Consider the following 14,192-nt stretch of genomic DNA (forward strand, 5'->3'; position numbering starts at 1 on the left):
TTCCTGAAAGAGTAGCAGTTGTATAACAAGGTATGTAGAGGACTTTTCAAATATGATCATAGCTGCATATTAACAGTGGAAACACTCCACAACAACCTACTTTAGTTAGCTCACAGTGAAGCTTATGTATACACAAAGCTGTAGTGGATCTCCATTTCATCTCTCACTAAAAATGTCATATAAGAGAAAAAAAAATGAACAAAAGCCAGAGAAAAGAGACACTTTTACAAAAGCTACTGATTCATTTTCTTGTTTATAATGTTTGTAATGTTGTCATTACAAGTGTCATTTATAAAAGAAAAAGATGACAGCTTGTTGATAATGCTGTCATATGCGGCCTCCTCAAAGTTATCTACCAGCAGTTGCATTTCTGATGCATTTATGCAGATCTTCGAGGGTCAGCTTAAGGCTGGTTCCAAGACAAGTCCCGAAAGTCACCTTCGCCTGTCAATCAGGCAGTTTGTAGCAGTTTGCCAAGAGGTTTAAAACCTAAATAAAATAAAATCTAAGCTCCAGCTCTCTGCCTGTCAATAGGCTGAGACAGGATTCCCAGCATAGTGACCACCATTAAGGGGACTCCTAAGCCCTCTGCAGTAACTAATGGGTGACGTCAATCAGGCTTCGTCCATTAATATTTACGGTCTATGAGCTAAACTTGTAAAAAAGGAATAATTGTTTACATTACATTTGTAGATTAGCCAACATGTAAATGTAATAGTTTAAACTGTAGTATTCTGCTCTACAACATTACATACTTGTAATGGGACTATTAGCCATACAAAGCTCTCAGAAATCGATCAATCAACCAATCTTTAATTGTATAACTTCAATTCATAAAATAAGTGATTTGAAGACACAAGAGAAGGTCTGTTATAGGCATTTTGTTTATAACAACCCAACATGAATCCACAATGAGCACAGTAGTATAAGCAACATTTTTGCAAATCTACAGTAGCCAGGAAAAACTGCCCTCAAAAGCATTGAACAGAACCAGACTCCTGTTGAACAGTCATCAACTGTGTTCAGGGGTGAGAGGGGATACAGAAAGAGAGAGAATGAAAAGCACTCAATAAATGTAAAGGAACAGTGTCTGTAATAATGGTTAAAGTATGAGACGAAGTCACAACATGAAGGTATGATAGACTGCTTAGTGTAAAATTAACATTCGAAACTATAATGTTAATGAAACAGGGTTAATCACAACGGTATTCATGAGCTTTCTATGTCATGTATATGTTTATTTTTATATCCTTCCCCTATTACTCCTTTTTTTAAACAAAGTGCTTAAAGTTCTGTGAAACAGACACTAAAGATGTATATTCTGTCCCGACTTATTTTCAAAGAAGTTTTGACAGTTGAAAAGTAGTTTAATGTTAGGATGAGAGAGTTGGACAAAAGCCATTTGGCAATCTGTGCCTTGAAGTTACAGAAAATGTAAATTACAGCACGCACAGTGCAGCGCTTGATGCTTCAATACTTTTGTCCTCTAGATGGCAGCGCTGATATTTGACAGGATCTATTTGATGTTGCATTATTTTGCAGCCTTGAGTTGTTTAACTCAGGGTTTTAGGACAAATAATACATCTTATGTATTGATTTTTATTCCAGCTAAAGCAAATATTACCTTTTAAGTAATAGTGGGTATGGTGGGAAAATGTGTAAATAATTAGGACGAGTAAGAGTTTAAAGTTAACACAGCCTAAAGGCCAGAGTGACAAGAGATCAAAGCCATTTTTTCTGCAAAAGATAAGTGAAGAATGAGAGGGACTATTTATTGTTTTATTTTTTTTTCTTCATTCACAGCTACTTATCAACAACACAACTATTTAAACTTGCAGGAAGGAGTTTTAAAATGTGAATCTAGACCCAAATGTGCTGGTAATGTCAATTGTGATTAGAAAGTAAAGAACACAGTCAGTCACAGTCAGTTTAAAAATAGAAGTAGATATTGCTGCAGTTAGCACTCTAACTTCTGAACTACCCGTTTTCTACCTCAGCACCTCCTACACACAAGTGCACCTCACGGCTTCCTGTGCAACACCACAGTTTTCCATTGCCGTATAATCACGTCTAAAAAGCTTCACATTTTACTTTTGTCAGATGAGAACGTAAGATAACCTCCAGAGACATTTTAAGTTTCTGTTTATAAATTGAACAGTCTTTTAATGCAAACTACAGGAAAAAAATGGAAGCGCACTTGATGCTTTAATATATCAGATTTTTCCAGTTAAACAATTAATCAGGATGCAATCAAGTCAAAAAAGGAAAACGTCAGTTTTTGAACAAGATCAGATTTTAAGTTGCAGATTTTGCAGATGTAATGTTGTGAATGGCACCACTTACATTTTGTATTGCCTAAACATGTAGACACATATCTTTTTAGTTTTTCATTTTTCTATTTTTGCTATGTCATTTGTGCAATCCATATTGTTATGACAGAAGGGGGCACTGTAAGCAAACCTTCCTATGCTTCCTGATGTAAGTATACTGTAGAAGTCTGGACCAGTACCTCCTCCTGAGAGGCTCATTGACTGAAGAATACTGTCAGTGTTGTGTCCTGCACTTGACTCTGTATTTGTACTTGATTGCTATTCTGCAGTGGCAGCTTTGCAGAGGCTTAAAGATAAGATGACTGAGTGATTGAATTTGATGCCCTTTTCGTTTACCTCAGGCAATTTTGAAGTTGTTATTATTTAATTCAATGCATATGTTAAAACATCACACATTTTTCAGTCATATCCACATGAAGGGGATGGTGTAATTAACTAAGTCTAGCTGGAATCAGGATAATGAGGATCACATTCATATAAGGTTATCAGTCTTAAACAGAAAGATAATGATGCACAAAAGCTGCCTGTGTGCCTTTAAGAGGCAAGATCACATTGTTATTCTGGGTTTGTCCACAGGCCGACTGTGGAGGTGGACAGATAGTTGTTCTGAGGGTGGTGTGTGGGGGAGAGAGAAGGTGTGGGAGGGGCGAGTGTAGGAGTCTCCAGGGACCAGTATGGATTAGAGTGAGCGAGAGGGAGAGAGGCAGACAGAGGTGGAGGAATCGAGAGAACGAGAGATACAGAGAGAGCGAGAGAGCGAGCGTTGCGAGGATAAAATGTCCTTTGGATGCATCCCGTGTTTTACAGCTCCATCCAAGGAGGCCGAGATTGATCCTGTGTGCCCCTGTTCTCTGGAATGGGGTTGCAGGCTGAACACTCAAGGATAAGCCGCCCATTAACGAGCCAATAATTTGTGTCATTATGTGAAAGCTGCAGCTGGTTCCACCGATGCACTGCTTCTCACATGTCAGGTCTGAAAATTTTAAAGGAGTCTTATAGCACTACTCATTATAAAGCCATCCTCTCATCCCAGTTTCCATCCTTTGTCTCTGAAACATGCATGGTAGAAGGCTTGGCCTGGATAGCTTATTTATTTCCTCCCCAGATCCCTCCTTTTTTTTTTTTAAACACAGCATGCTCGATATAAAATCAATGTATTAAGTGTTCTCAAGTATGCAGAGTGACGTGCTGCCATTCCCACTCCATGCCTTTGGCTGTGATTACAGCTAATTTGAATGATTGAAATGCTTCCATAGTGGAGCTGGAGTGAGTGAAGTGAAGGGCTCACACAGATGAAGGGGGAGGAGGCGAGAAAGGCTTGGCTCTACTCCAGGTGGAGGAGGTGAGTCATTCCCCACATAGATAGACAGTCTGTCATTGTGTGTGTGTTTGTGTGCGTATGTGTGCACGTGTATGTTTCCTAAATTGTTGTTGAGGGAATAGAATAGAGCTTTGAGCAGCAGAGGCATACAGAATAAAAAACACTGCTTGCTTTGTGCATCTCGGAGTATTAGGTTGTGTGTGCAGATGACAGTGTTATTTTTGGTTAATCTGTGTAGCTTTCAAATATAAAGTGAGTATATCTGTGATCTTTGGGTCAGCTCAGAAAATTCCAAAGGCATGTATACACTGAATTGAGTTTAGACGCATCAAAAAAGAGTTTTAAAAAAGTATTAAGACAAATATTTGATGCCATCTTACTTTTGTCTTTTTTATTTACCCTTAAATAACCTAAATATATATTTAAATGCATTATAACAGTTGGAAAGAACACTTTTGCATTCACATTTGACTATTAGTATATTAGTATTGTTTCTTTCTGAGTGATGCTTGTTTTTGTTTTGTTATCTGTTGTTTTGTTACCTGCAAAGGCACTGCAGATGTAAATTAGCCTAAGGCTAACTCTGATGCAATGCATCAAATGGTTACCTTAATGTTTTCACTGCACATGGTCCCTTACAAATAAAGTTGAAATTGAAATATACTAAGCAATCTTAAGTACAACATTCTGTGCATCACTTTGCTTTTGTTTATGTTGCAGAAGCATGAGGACAGTTTTTTTTAAGGCCACCCGACTCCGCCGCTGAAGGTGGGTGTCAGATTCATGTGGTTTCAGCATCAAACAAACTTACTGAAAGTTACAGCACAAGATTCTTGAACGTTTTCCTGCTATGGAAACAAGGTCTACTGCCGTGTGTGTGTGATGATTTTTCTTTTCTTTTTGTGGTGTAAGGTTTTGACCACTTTTTTAAATTCATAAGAAAAAAGAACATTATAATTATGTTAACACACTACTTGTCTTATCACTACACAACCACCCACTGTAAATGGGGTTAGACACATACAAGTGTCATTGTCAGATTTGCTTTTGAGAGTCTAACCTTCCTCTGACCAGTTACTACAGACATCAGCTTTGCTCGATTCAGAGGGGGTTTGTGGATGACTGCTAGCAATTTGTTGGTGTAATCTATCAATGAAGATTGTATATAAAGAGGACATTGTGTTCTAGACAAAGCAAGCAAACAAGCATACAACTCGGCTGCCTTCTTCCACCCCCGCCTGCCCGCTGCACTGCAGCCCACCAGGCTGTCTCTTCCAAATAAATCTGCCAGACTCTCACAGTCTGTCTCTGTCCGTCCATCCGTCCGTCCGTCCGTCCATCCATCCATCCATTCATCCACTCCACCAACGCCTTTGAGGAAGCACAAATAAAAGTTGTTGTCATGGAAACCAGCCGTGCCTATCCTCCTCTCCACTCATCACTCGACTCAACACCCAAACTTGTAGACACACACACACACACACACACACACACACACGCTATCTTGCATTTACACTACAAATACTTAAGAAACAACATGAATAGACTGTGCAGGAAGAGGATGTCCGACTGTTACGAAGAGGAAGACTGAGTGAGCATTACAAAAAACATAAGGAGAGATCCTAAAAAGTGCAAAAGCAATACAGCTCACAACATTCATAAAGAACATTTGAAAGCTACTCAGATAAGATTTCAGACATGACATTCTCTTATAGAATCAGAACACTGAAAACCATTCTTTTTTTTTTTTGTTATGCTCGGACAAAGAAAAGTGAGATGGGGAATATCGTAAAGATAGACTGGGGGACGACATGAAGTAAAAGCAAACAGTTCAACATTGGCTGTTGTATCGAGCACTCTGAAGTCTCTGTACGGGGATCAGGCTTTAATGGCGAAGCTAAAATGGTCCAACAAAACTATTTTGCAAAAATATCTTCAGTCATTCATTTTTTTTTTCTGCTAAATCTCATAGAGGGAGGATTTGTCCAAAAATAGTCACTTTAAAATATAATGTTGCTTTAGAGATGATTTTAGTCTGATTCCTTTTTTAGCTGGCCCTAGTATGTTATTAGGTATTTATAAATTTATAACTGAAACTAAATGGTGCTTACATTTAACCCTTGGCACACTGAAATGCTCTCTGATAACAGGAATTAACAGTATATAACCTTTCTTGGCAGGCTGCCAGTTTAAGTGCAGTTTACACATGTAGGAGCAGCTGCTGTTGTTGTCGTCTCCACAGTGACAACGTGGTCCTGAGGAGGCCAGCTTTGCTTGTCACCTCCTAGGAAAGCAAACACATACACACACACACACACACACACACACAAAAATTGCACTAACACACAAGTGCACACAATGAGCGGTAACACAGGTTGCCGTGGGTGTGTCCCCAGCTGCTCAAATGGGGCTGACGCACTTCCACTAACACCCCCCCCCCCCTGCCCTTGCACCCAGGGGAGGTTCACAATCCGCAAATCTACATTCATTCAAGGTGAGACGCAGATGACATGACAAGTTGTTACCATGACAACGCCTGGTTGGGTAAAGCTGTGCGGCATGAGCCTACATGTTGGCTGATAATGAAATGGCCCTTCCTTTCTTCTTTTCTCCCTCTTCGCTGGAACAGAAGACAAACAGGACAACTGCCATGGACACAGTGTCCTTGTTTTGTATGATCTACCTTTACAATATTGTGTTCCTGGCCTGGTGTCCTAACCTAATAATAATTATACATTGCTCATTCGTTTCATCTGAAATTTGAGCTCAAAACTTCTGCTTTTTGGAATTAGTTCTATGCATTGTTGTCCTCGGGATCAGACATAGCGTAATTTAAATGTTAGCCTGCCAAAGAGTGATGAGCCCGCACGTCCTAACTCTGTCCTGATGTGATGCATGAATTGGCCATGATTGGCATGCGGTGAGAGAAAATAAGCCAAAAAAGAAAACAGAAGAACAAAGTGTTTGTCAAATGAGTCGATCACCCCCCCAAGCGGATAATGTATTTGATATGATAATTATGTTTATTTGTTTTCCTGCTACTTGTTACACTAATTAGACTTTAACAAGCTCATTAAAGAAGAGGTCTGCATTGGAGAGACATTTTGTTTTCATGTTCATGCTGTGTTTTCATGTGCTTACAGTGTTTAATGAACATGATTGATCTTCCTTAAATTTGACTCTAAACAGGAGGAACTAGGTGTAATTCAGTCAAAAGAAATGTATTGTATGTGTTGATTAAGAACCAATTTAACATTTTTTTGAATATATTGATCTTTTTTCTTACATCTGGATTATTTACCCCGCTGTAAATATTGTCTGCGTACTGTACTTGGTGACATTTACCAGGAGTCACGACCCCCTCATCTGCACGTCCATTGTCAGCATCCTCCTTGGCCTATAATGAGAGTTAGCACACCCAGGCCATTATAAATAGCACGTGTCCTGGTTAAATGCAACACCTCTCTTTGGGTGTTATCCGGACTGTGTGATTCACTGTGATTCATGCCAGAGTGTGTTCTCTCTGTCCTCATAGATGAGTTAGATGACCGACAGGGGGGAGGGAGGAGATATGGGCGGTAATGGAACATGGACCCCTGTTTTGTGTGCATGTGTGTGTGTAGGCTGTATCTCATAAATAGTAAATTGAACAAAGAGTGAAAAAGAAAGAGTGGAGATATTGAAAGTGCCCAGCTAAAGTGCTAAATTTGCCAGCCCACTTTAAAAAAAAATCAGGCCTACTAGAAGGAGGGAGGGGAGAAATGTTTTAGAGTGAACTGAATCTGTTTTATGTGTTGCTTTGAGTCTGTGTGTGTAACATGCCTGTTTGTGAGCAGGGACAGGTGCAGCTAAGAACAGGGATTCCTTGTTATCACTCTGCTGGTATTTTCCTTCTGTGCATGCATACTGTACATCGTCTTCCCATTGGCCATGATGGATGTCCTGACTGAGTGATGGACTCCTATTTAATTGCTCCCCACTGTCTGTTGTTTATGGACCAGCAAGGTAGGAGGGAGACGAAAGAGCTAGTAGGCATACTGCACTGAACATTTTTTTATGCTGCCTGCTTGTTTAGCTTCTAATTATTTATACGGCTATCACTTGGAATCTGCTGCGTGTTTGTTTGTCAGTGTGTGTGTTTTAGTGTGTTTGTGTGTATCCATGTCTGTGATTTGTTGTGCACACCAGCTCCCAGCGGCCATGTGGGTGTGTGGTGGGTAGCTCAGAGTTACATTAATAGCCAAAGGGCAGGCAAGCAGGGAAGGAGGACATAGACAGGAAGGGGAAATACAGTTTTCTGGTCGCCCACCGCTTCCTGTGTGTCTCCTACACTCGCAGCCCACGAACCAGAGCTGCTTCTAAAACCAGTTTATGTCTTTGCAGTGCAGTAGAGATAAGGCAGAAGCAAAGGTAAACACAGTGACAAAAGAGTGTGGAATGCGACTTACAAAATAGTGATGGGTTTGTCCCTAAAGGAAGGTTATGCAAGTTACTGGAAGTGGCCTACCCATACTGCCCTGCCCTGCTCTTTATTTTAAACCTTGCCAAGTTCATGTAGTGAGGCAATCTGGATGTGTTAGAATGACAGAGCAGCAGATAACAAATCCTTAAAATGTCGGGGTGTCTTCCTTTATGCATCCCATCGCCAGACAATCAAAGTCCAATATCCCCATTCACAGCAAACACAATTTAACAGAACTTTAACCTACTGTTACAATCAAACTGAGAGTAACTCATCAACGCAAACTTACCTCGGAGAAAACAAGGTGGCTTGCGGTACCAATACACATCCAGCAGAGGTCCTTCTCTGATTAAGTGTTGTTAGTGTCTGTCCCGTCTGGTCGAGGGAATCAACAATGAAGACAAACGCAACAACTCAATGTGTCCACTATTTCAGCTGTATCATTGGAAGGACTTTCATGAGTACACTGCACAAAGGTCCATCTTTTGTGAAGAATCTTAAATCATTGGGGACTCAATGCAATACAATAAAAAACAGTCACCCTCTGCTGTTGAACGAATGGTTTGGCTGATAAGAAGCCCCTGGTTTGCACACATACTGTGCTCTGGTATGAGGCAAACCCCCCCCTACACTTCTGGGATCCCACATCCCCATTGAACTTTCCACCCACTCACCGAGGAATGTGGAGAGCAGGGAGTGTGTGTGTGTGTGTGTGTGTGTGGGGGGGGGGGGGGGGGGGGGGGCTTTGTGAGAGGCAGAGATGGGGTATAAGGAGAGGAGGCAATGAGAAGAAGGAGAAATGGAAAGATTAGTGCAGACTCGATTCTTAGAGAACGATGGTAATAAAAGGCCACCGTGGTAGAACTCCTCGTCATGGGAGTGTTTTTTCGGGAATTAGATAACGTGGGAGCAGGGACAAGAATGATTTGGCAAAAGCGGGCAATGACACTTCGTACTGATGCAGTGTAGGCCATTTAAGGGGACTGTTTGCTGGAGTGTTTTCACGTGCAAAACAATGGCATTAGGTCACACATACTGTGAGGTCACGTGCACGCATACTGTTACGTGCAAATACACGTGAAAATGCGCTGACATATAATTATCAAAACACAAAGTGTGACCTCAAAGTTCCTGCCATGTCATTTGTATTATGTGCCTATGTATCTGTTTGAATATGAGTGTTTGTGATAATGTGTAGCTATTGTCGCAAGAGAAAAAACCTGTTTGTGCCACATGACATCACAAGCCCTCGGGTGCTCGTCTCACATTGTTTTTGCCGACAGAGTCTAGTCAACAAGTTGTTGTCCTTCTACTTCTCTCTTTTTGCAGACTTTCTCTGAGGACCCTCACACTGATTTAAGCAGGTGCCACGGTATGCCTCTCATTGAATTAGGAATTCCGCGGTGTAAAGTGGTGGCATTGTTGATGAAAGGTTAGAGCTGTTTCAAATTCTCCCACTAAATGAAAAGGCCCTCTCTCCAGCGGTTGTACAAAAAGAGGGATGACATTTCAGTTGCATCAGCTGTATATCTAGAGTGTCTGCCGCAAAATGCCAAAACGATCAAAGCCAAATAGGGAGGATAATACACCCAGAGAGCACCTAGGTACTCTTTGTTAGGTTATCTTCCCACAAACCTTAGTCAGAGCGTGTACAAAGTCATTACACCCCTTGACAATTCTGTGAATAGTCTCCATTTAATGATAAACATTTACACGGTGGTAGTGAAAGGGGTTTATCAGGTCGTTGCATTAGGGATTAAGGTTCTGTGGCTGAATTAGTGTCTGTTCAGGGCAGAATGGAGGATTGGAAACTCAGTGGGTGGAACATGAGGAGATTTCATAAGAGGAGGCAGGTGGTGGTGACACAAGACATGAAAGCTCTCTCTCTCTCTTCTTCAGGATGAATCTCCACATCTCGCTTTTTCTATCTTTTCTTCTCTTGCCTACCTCCTCACACGTCTTGGTGACATGTCACAGATATGAATGGACATCTGGAGGATAATAAGGTCGACGAGACAGAAAATGTTGCATTTTCAAAGATGTCGCAAAAACCTAGGGTCAATTATTGATTATTTCTATAACCATAACATAAAAACAATCTCATAACACTACATAAATAATGATATTTAGAGAGACCTTGCAGTAGCCTACGATGATAAGCAACCACTGCAAGAAAACATTCCAAAAAGAAAGGGGAATGAAAGAAAAGAGACCAACATGGGCAGATAGCGTACAGAAAGCAACAAAAAAGAAAGTAGGATTTTGTAGCATTACCAATTATTATAGTAGAAATGTGACTAATATCAACATTTAAGATCATCTTTTTGTTTCTCCTTGCATTTTTTTAAAATCAGTTTTGTCACGATAAGACTGGAGATTTCTTTTGCAATGGAGACCTGCAAGAGTGGCAGCAACATACCGTTTTTGAAATAAACAAATGGATAGTCCTCTTACACACATGCACGGCATTTTTGAAAATGTCCCCCCCAAAAAAGTCCACAGTTTAGCCATATTTATTAACACAAAAGACCAAATTTTGCAGCCCTTGTTTCGGCAACCTGTCCTTCTCTTTTTCCAAACTTTTTTTTTTTCCTAGCAGACTCCTAGAAATTAGTATGCAAAAGGACAGGTGAGTCGATGTGAGTGCGTAGTTGGAGATGTTCAGGAAATTGAAAGGGGTAAAACATTCATCTGTTTGTACAAAATGTAACTGTGCATGATCATGTTATCGATTGGGGTTGAGCATAGCCATGGTAGCAGCAGGCAGAAACAACCATCATGTAAGGATGTGAAAGTTTGGATCATTGACATTGTTCTCTGTTCAGGTCAGTGGATAGCACACAACAACTTCTTTTTGTTGTTTGTTGCTTAAACAGCATACATGCAATCTGCTTAGCTCACCAACAATAAGCAGATCGTATCTTATTTGACTCAAGCACATAATGTTTCCTCCTCTTTTCAACCAGTCACACCCTACAAGATAGAGTCATCAGGCTAGAGGTTCAGTCATAAGGATTATTAGAGGAACATGATGTCGAAAGGTAAACTTCAACTTGCCCAGCAGGCAGACGGGGCCGGGAGGCTGCGCAAACAGAATGGATGTATTTGCTTTTCATGTGAAAATCAATGGGCCCAGACAGATGGTGTTTTGTTTCTTCACCATTTACTCCCCGGCTCCTTGACAAATGTCCTCAACGGCCCTCCTGAGCTGACACTGCACAGGTATAAGCAGAGAACCGTCCTTTCCTTTCCCACCACAAACAGATGACAGATGTGTAAGCTCCCGCCCTGCTCCTTTCTCTCCGCTAAAGACACTTCCATTCCTAAATGTTGACCTAGCTACGGCAAAAAGAGTCAAACTTTCTTCAAAGGACAAGGTTTACGTGTTGAATAAGCTACTCTATTTGATCACATGTTTACCTTTATCTTTCCCAGAAACAATGGCCACATTCACAAAAAATAAAGGGAATGTTCCACTGCCAACAAAAACAAGGCCTTTATTCAGACAGTATGCCTGATGAGTCATAGAAGACAGACCGTGTATATGGTCCATTACAACCAAAGAAAGATAGTGACAATACATGATGAGCCAGTTATGTCTGGAGCGTCTCAACTTGGAGAAACTAATTGTCTTCACCTAAAACATACAGCAAGGTGCCATAAGGAGGAGGGGGAAAAATGCATTCTCCCCTTTATGACTCAAGTATTACAACAAATCAATTATGTATTAATGTAAGAGCTGTAACAGCTCATCATTCCAGGAAAAAAAAAATCATGTTTATTAATAGCTGCACACCCACTCTGAAGTCTTTTCCCCTGGACACACATTTAAACAAACTTTCTTTACTGGAATCCGTTTCAACAGGGAATGTGTGTGAATATTTTTTTGTTGTTTTCAGTCAGAACAAAGTGCAGCTCTAGAGGCAGGAATGATCCTCACTGGAATCGGAACGAGGTCTGCACTGCTAAATCTGTGGGTTTTAATAGAGCCTCATGTGAAAACAGACTATCTTTCTGCTGCTTGGGGAGATATTTTTAGTTAGTCAGTGGCACTCCAATACAACAAGACAGCTTTTAGGATAGATTTTTCTGATTCGGAGTCTTTTCTGAGACTTTTACTACCATAATAAAGGATGCAATTTCACCATTATTTCTCTGTATTTTGCAAGAGAAGAAGGGATTGGAAATGTAGAGGGGGTGGGTGCAATTGAAAGCCATGCAGCATTCCAGCAAGACCAGAGTGGAGCAGAGGTCTTCCTCAGCAGAGAGCATGGGTGGAGGTGTGGGTGTTGCGGTGGCGGTAGTGCAGGGGCGTAGTAGAGTTAAAGAGCAGAGAGCAGTTCCTGATTCCACAACCCTGAGCTCACCACCTTTGAGCTCGTGCCGCCAGCCACTCCTTTTTTCTTCTCCTTCACATCATCCTTCCTCCTTCTCCTCCCACTCCACCCCCTCCTCCCACTCCACCATGTCGCTCCATCTGAGGTGTTAACTCTTTGTTGGGCACTTCCAGAGCGGTTGGCATGGGATGTGTGTTTTCACGGAAGCTTTGGGAAGAGGTGGGCATGCTGCTATGGATCTTTACTGGAAGTGAAGGCGTGAGTGCTGGTAGAAGTTGGAATGAATCACTGCCCAAATGTCTTTTTATTTTTTCCATCACTTTTCAACACCAAATAAGCCACCTGGCAATTATGACCTGGTATGACGTATGTGTCAGCACACACACACACGCACACACGTACACGTGCAAGCCAGGATCAATCAATAAGAAAATACTTATAAATAACAGGGTAGACTGACGAGAAGCAGCAGATTGGTCATGCCTGTGTGTAACCCATAAGCACTGGGTTTAGTCAAGCTATGCTTAATCAAGAATGTCAGCTACATGAGCTTTAAAAACAATAGCAGATTAGTGATAAAGCCATCTGTTACTGTGTCATCCCATTTTGTGTCTAAAGCCGGTCCACAATAGCGCATTTTTACAGCAAATAATAAGATTCATTAAGCCGGAATGACAGGTGAATTCAAGGATAGAACACAGACAGATCAAATGTCTCATTAAATAGAAATAACATCTTCATATGGAAAGGTTGAGAAAAGGGGGGCGGGTTGGTAAAGTCCTGCAAAACACAGTGAAAAGGGCTGCAGCCTCAGAAAGCACCTGTACTCACACTGCTCTTCTACTTTTACGCAACACAGAAGTGTGTGAGCCTGGATGTGTGTGTGTGTGTGTGTGTGTGTGTGTGTGTGTGTGTGTGTGTGTGTGTGTGTGTGTGTGTGGCAGTGTGAGCATGACATTACACAATACAAGCCGCAGACAGTGACATTTGAATGTGCTGACTGTCCTTGGGTAGCGAATGTACAGGTGACGTGTACGCGGTGGAAAAAGATGACCTTATGATAGATCACCTGTTAATGCTCCCTCCTGTCCCTCTCTCTCTCACTCTTAACTTCTTTCTCTCCAGCCCTGTCGCTGTCCTCTGTCTTGTTCCACTCCCCTCACACTCTTACCTTGTTCTTTCTCTGACTCTGTTTAATAAAATAAACATAGCTCACATGGCTACACATTGTCCTCTGTCTGCTGGGAGCTATAAAAAGATCCACTTGGCTGCATTTATTTTTCAATGAATCTGGGCCGCGCCTCCTCCCCTCCTGCTTTGCACTCTGCAGGATCAGGTGGTATATGATTAAGGGCGCTATTACAGTTAGGCAGCTCTTGACTTTGCTCCATAACCTCTGCTGGCATAATGTACTCAAATGTGTTTGAGTTCCATTTGAACTTCCAACTCACCTGCCATCCTAATGAGAAATGTCCACCTTTAGAGAGCTAGTGGAAGTGTAATTAGTGGAGGGAAAGTCAAGGGGGGTCCTAGAATGTAAAGACATAAACCATAGCACATTTGAAGCCTTGTAGTTTTAATGATGGAATCATTATTTTTCTAAACTTTCTATTTAAACCAATATGTTATCTATTTCTATATTTATTTATTTCAGAATAAAAAAGGAACAGAAAAAAAGGATTGGTAAAATAACGTGTTTTTCTTGTGCATCTGTGCTAGCTTCTGTGCTGTCGGGTGTTTGG

Source organism: Symphodus melops (assembly GCF_947650265.1).
Source record: "Symphodus melops genome assembly, chromosome: 8".
Lineage (NCBI taxonomy): Eukaryota > Metazoa > Chordata > Actinopteri > Labriformes > Labridae > Symphodus > Symphodus melops.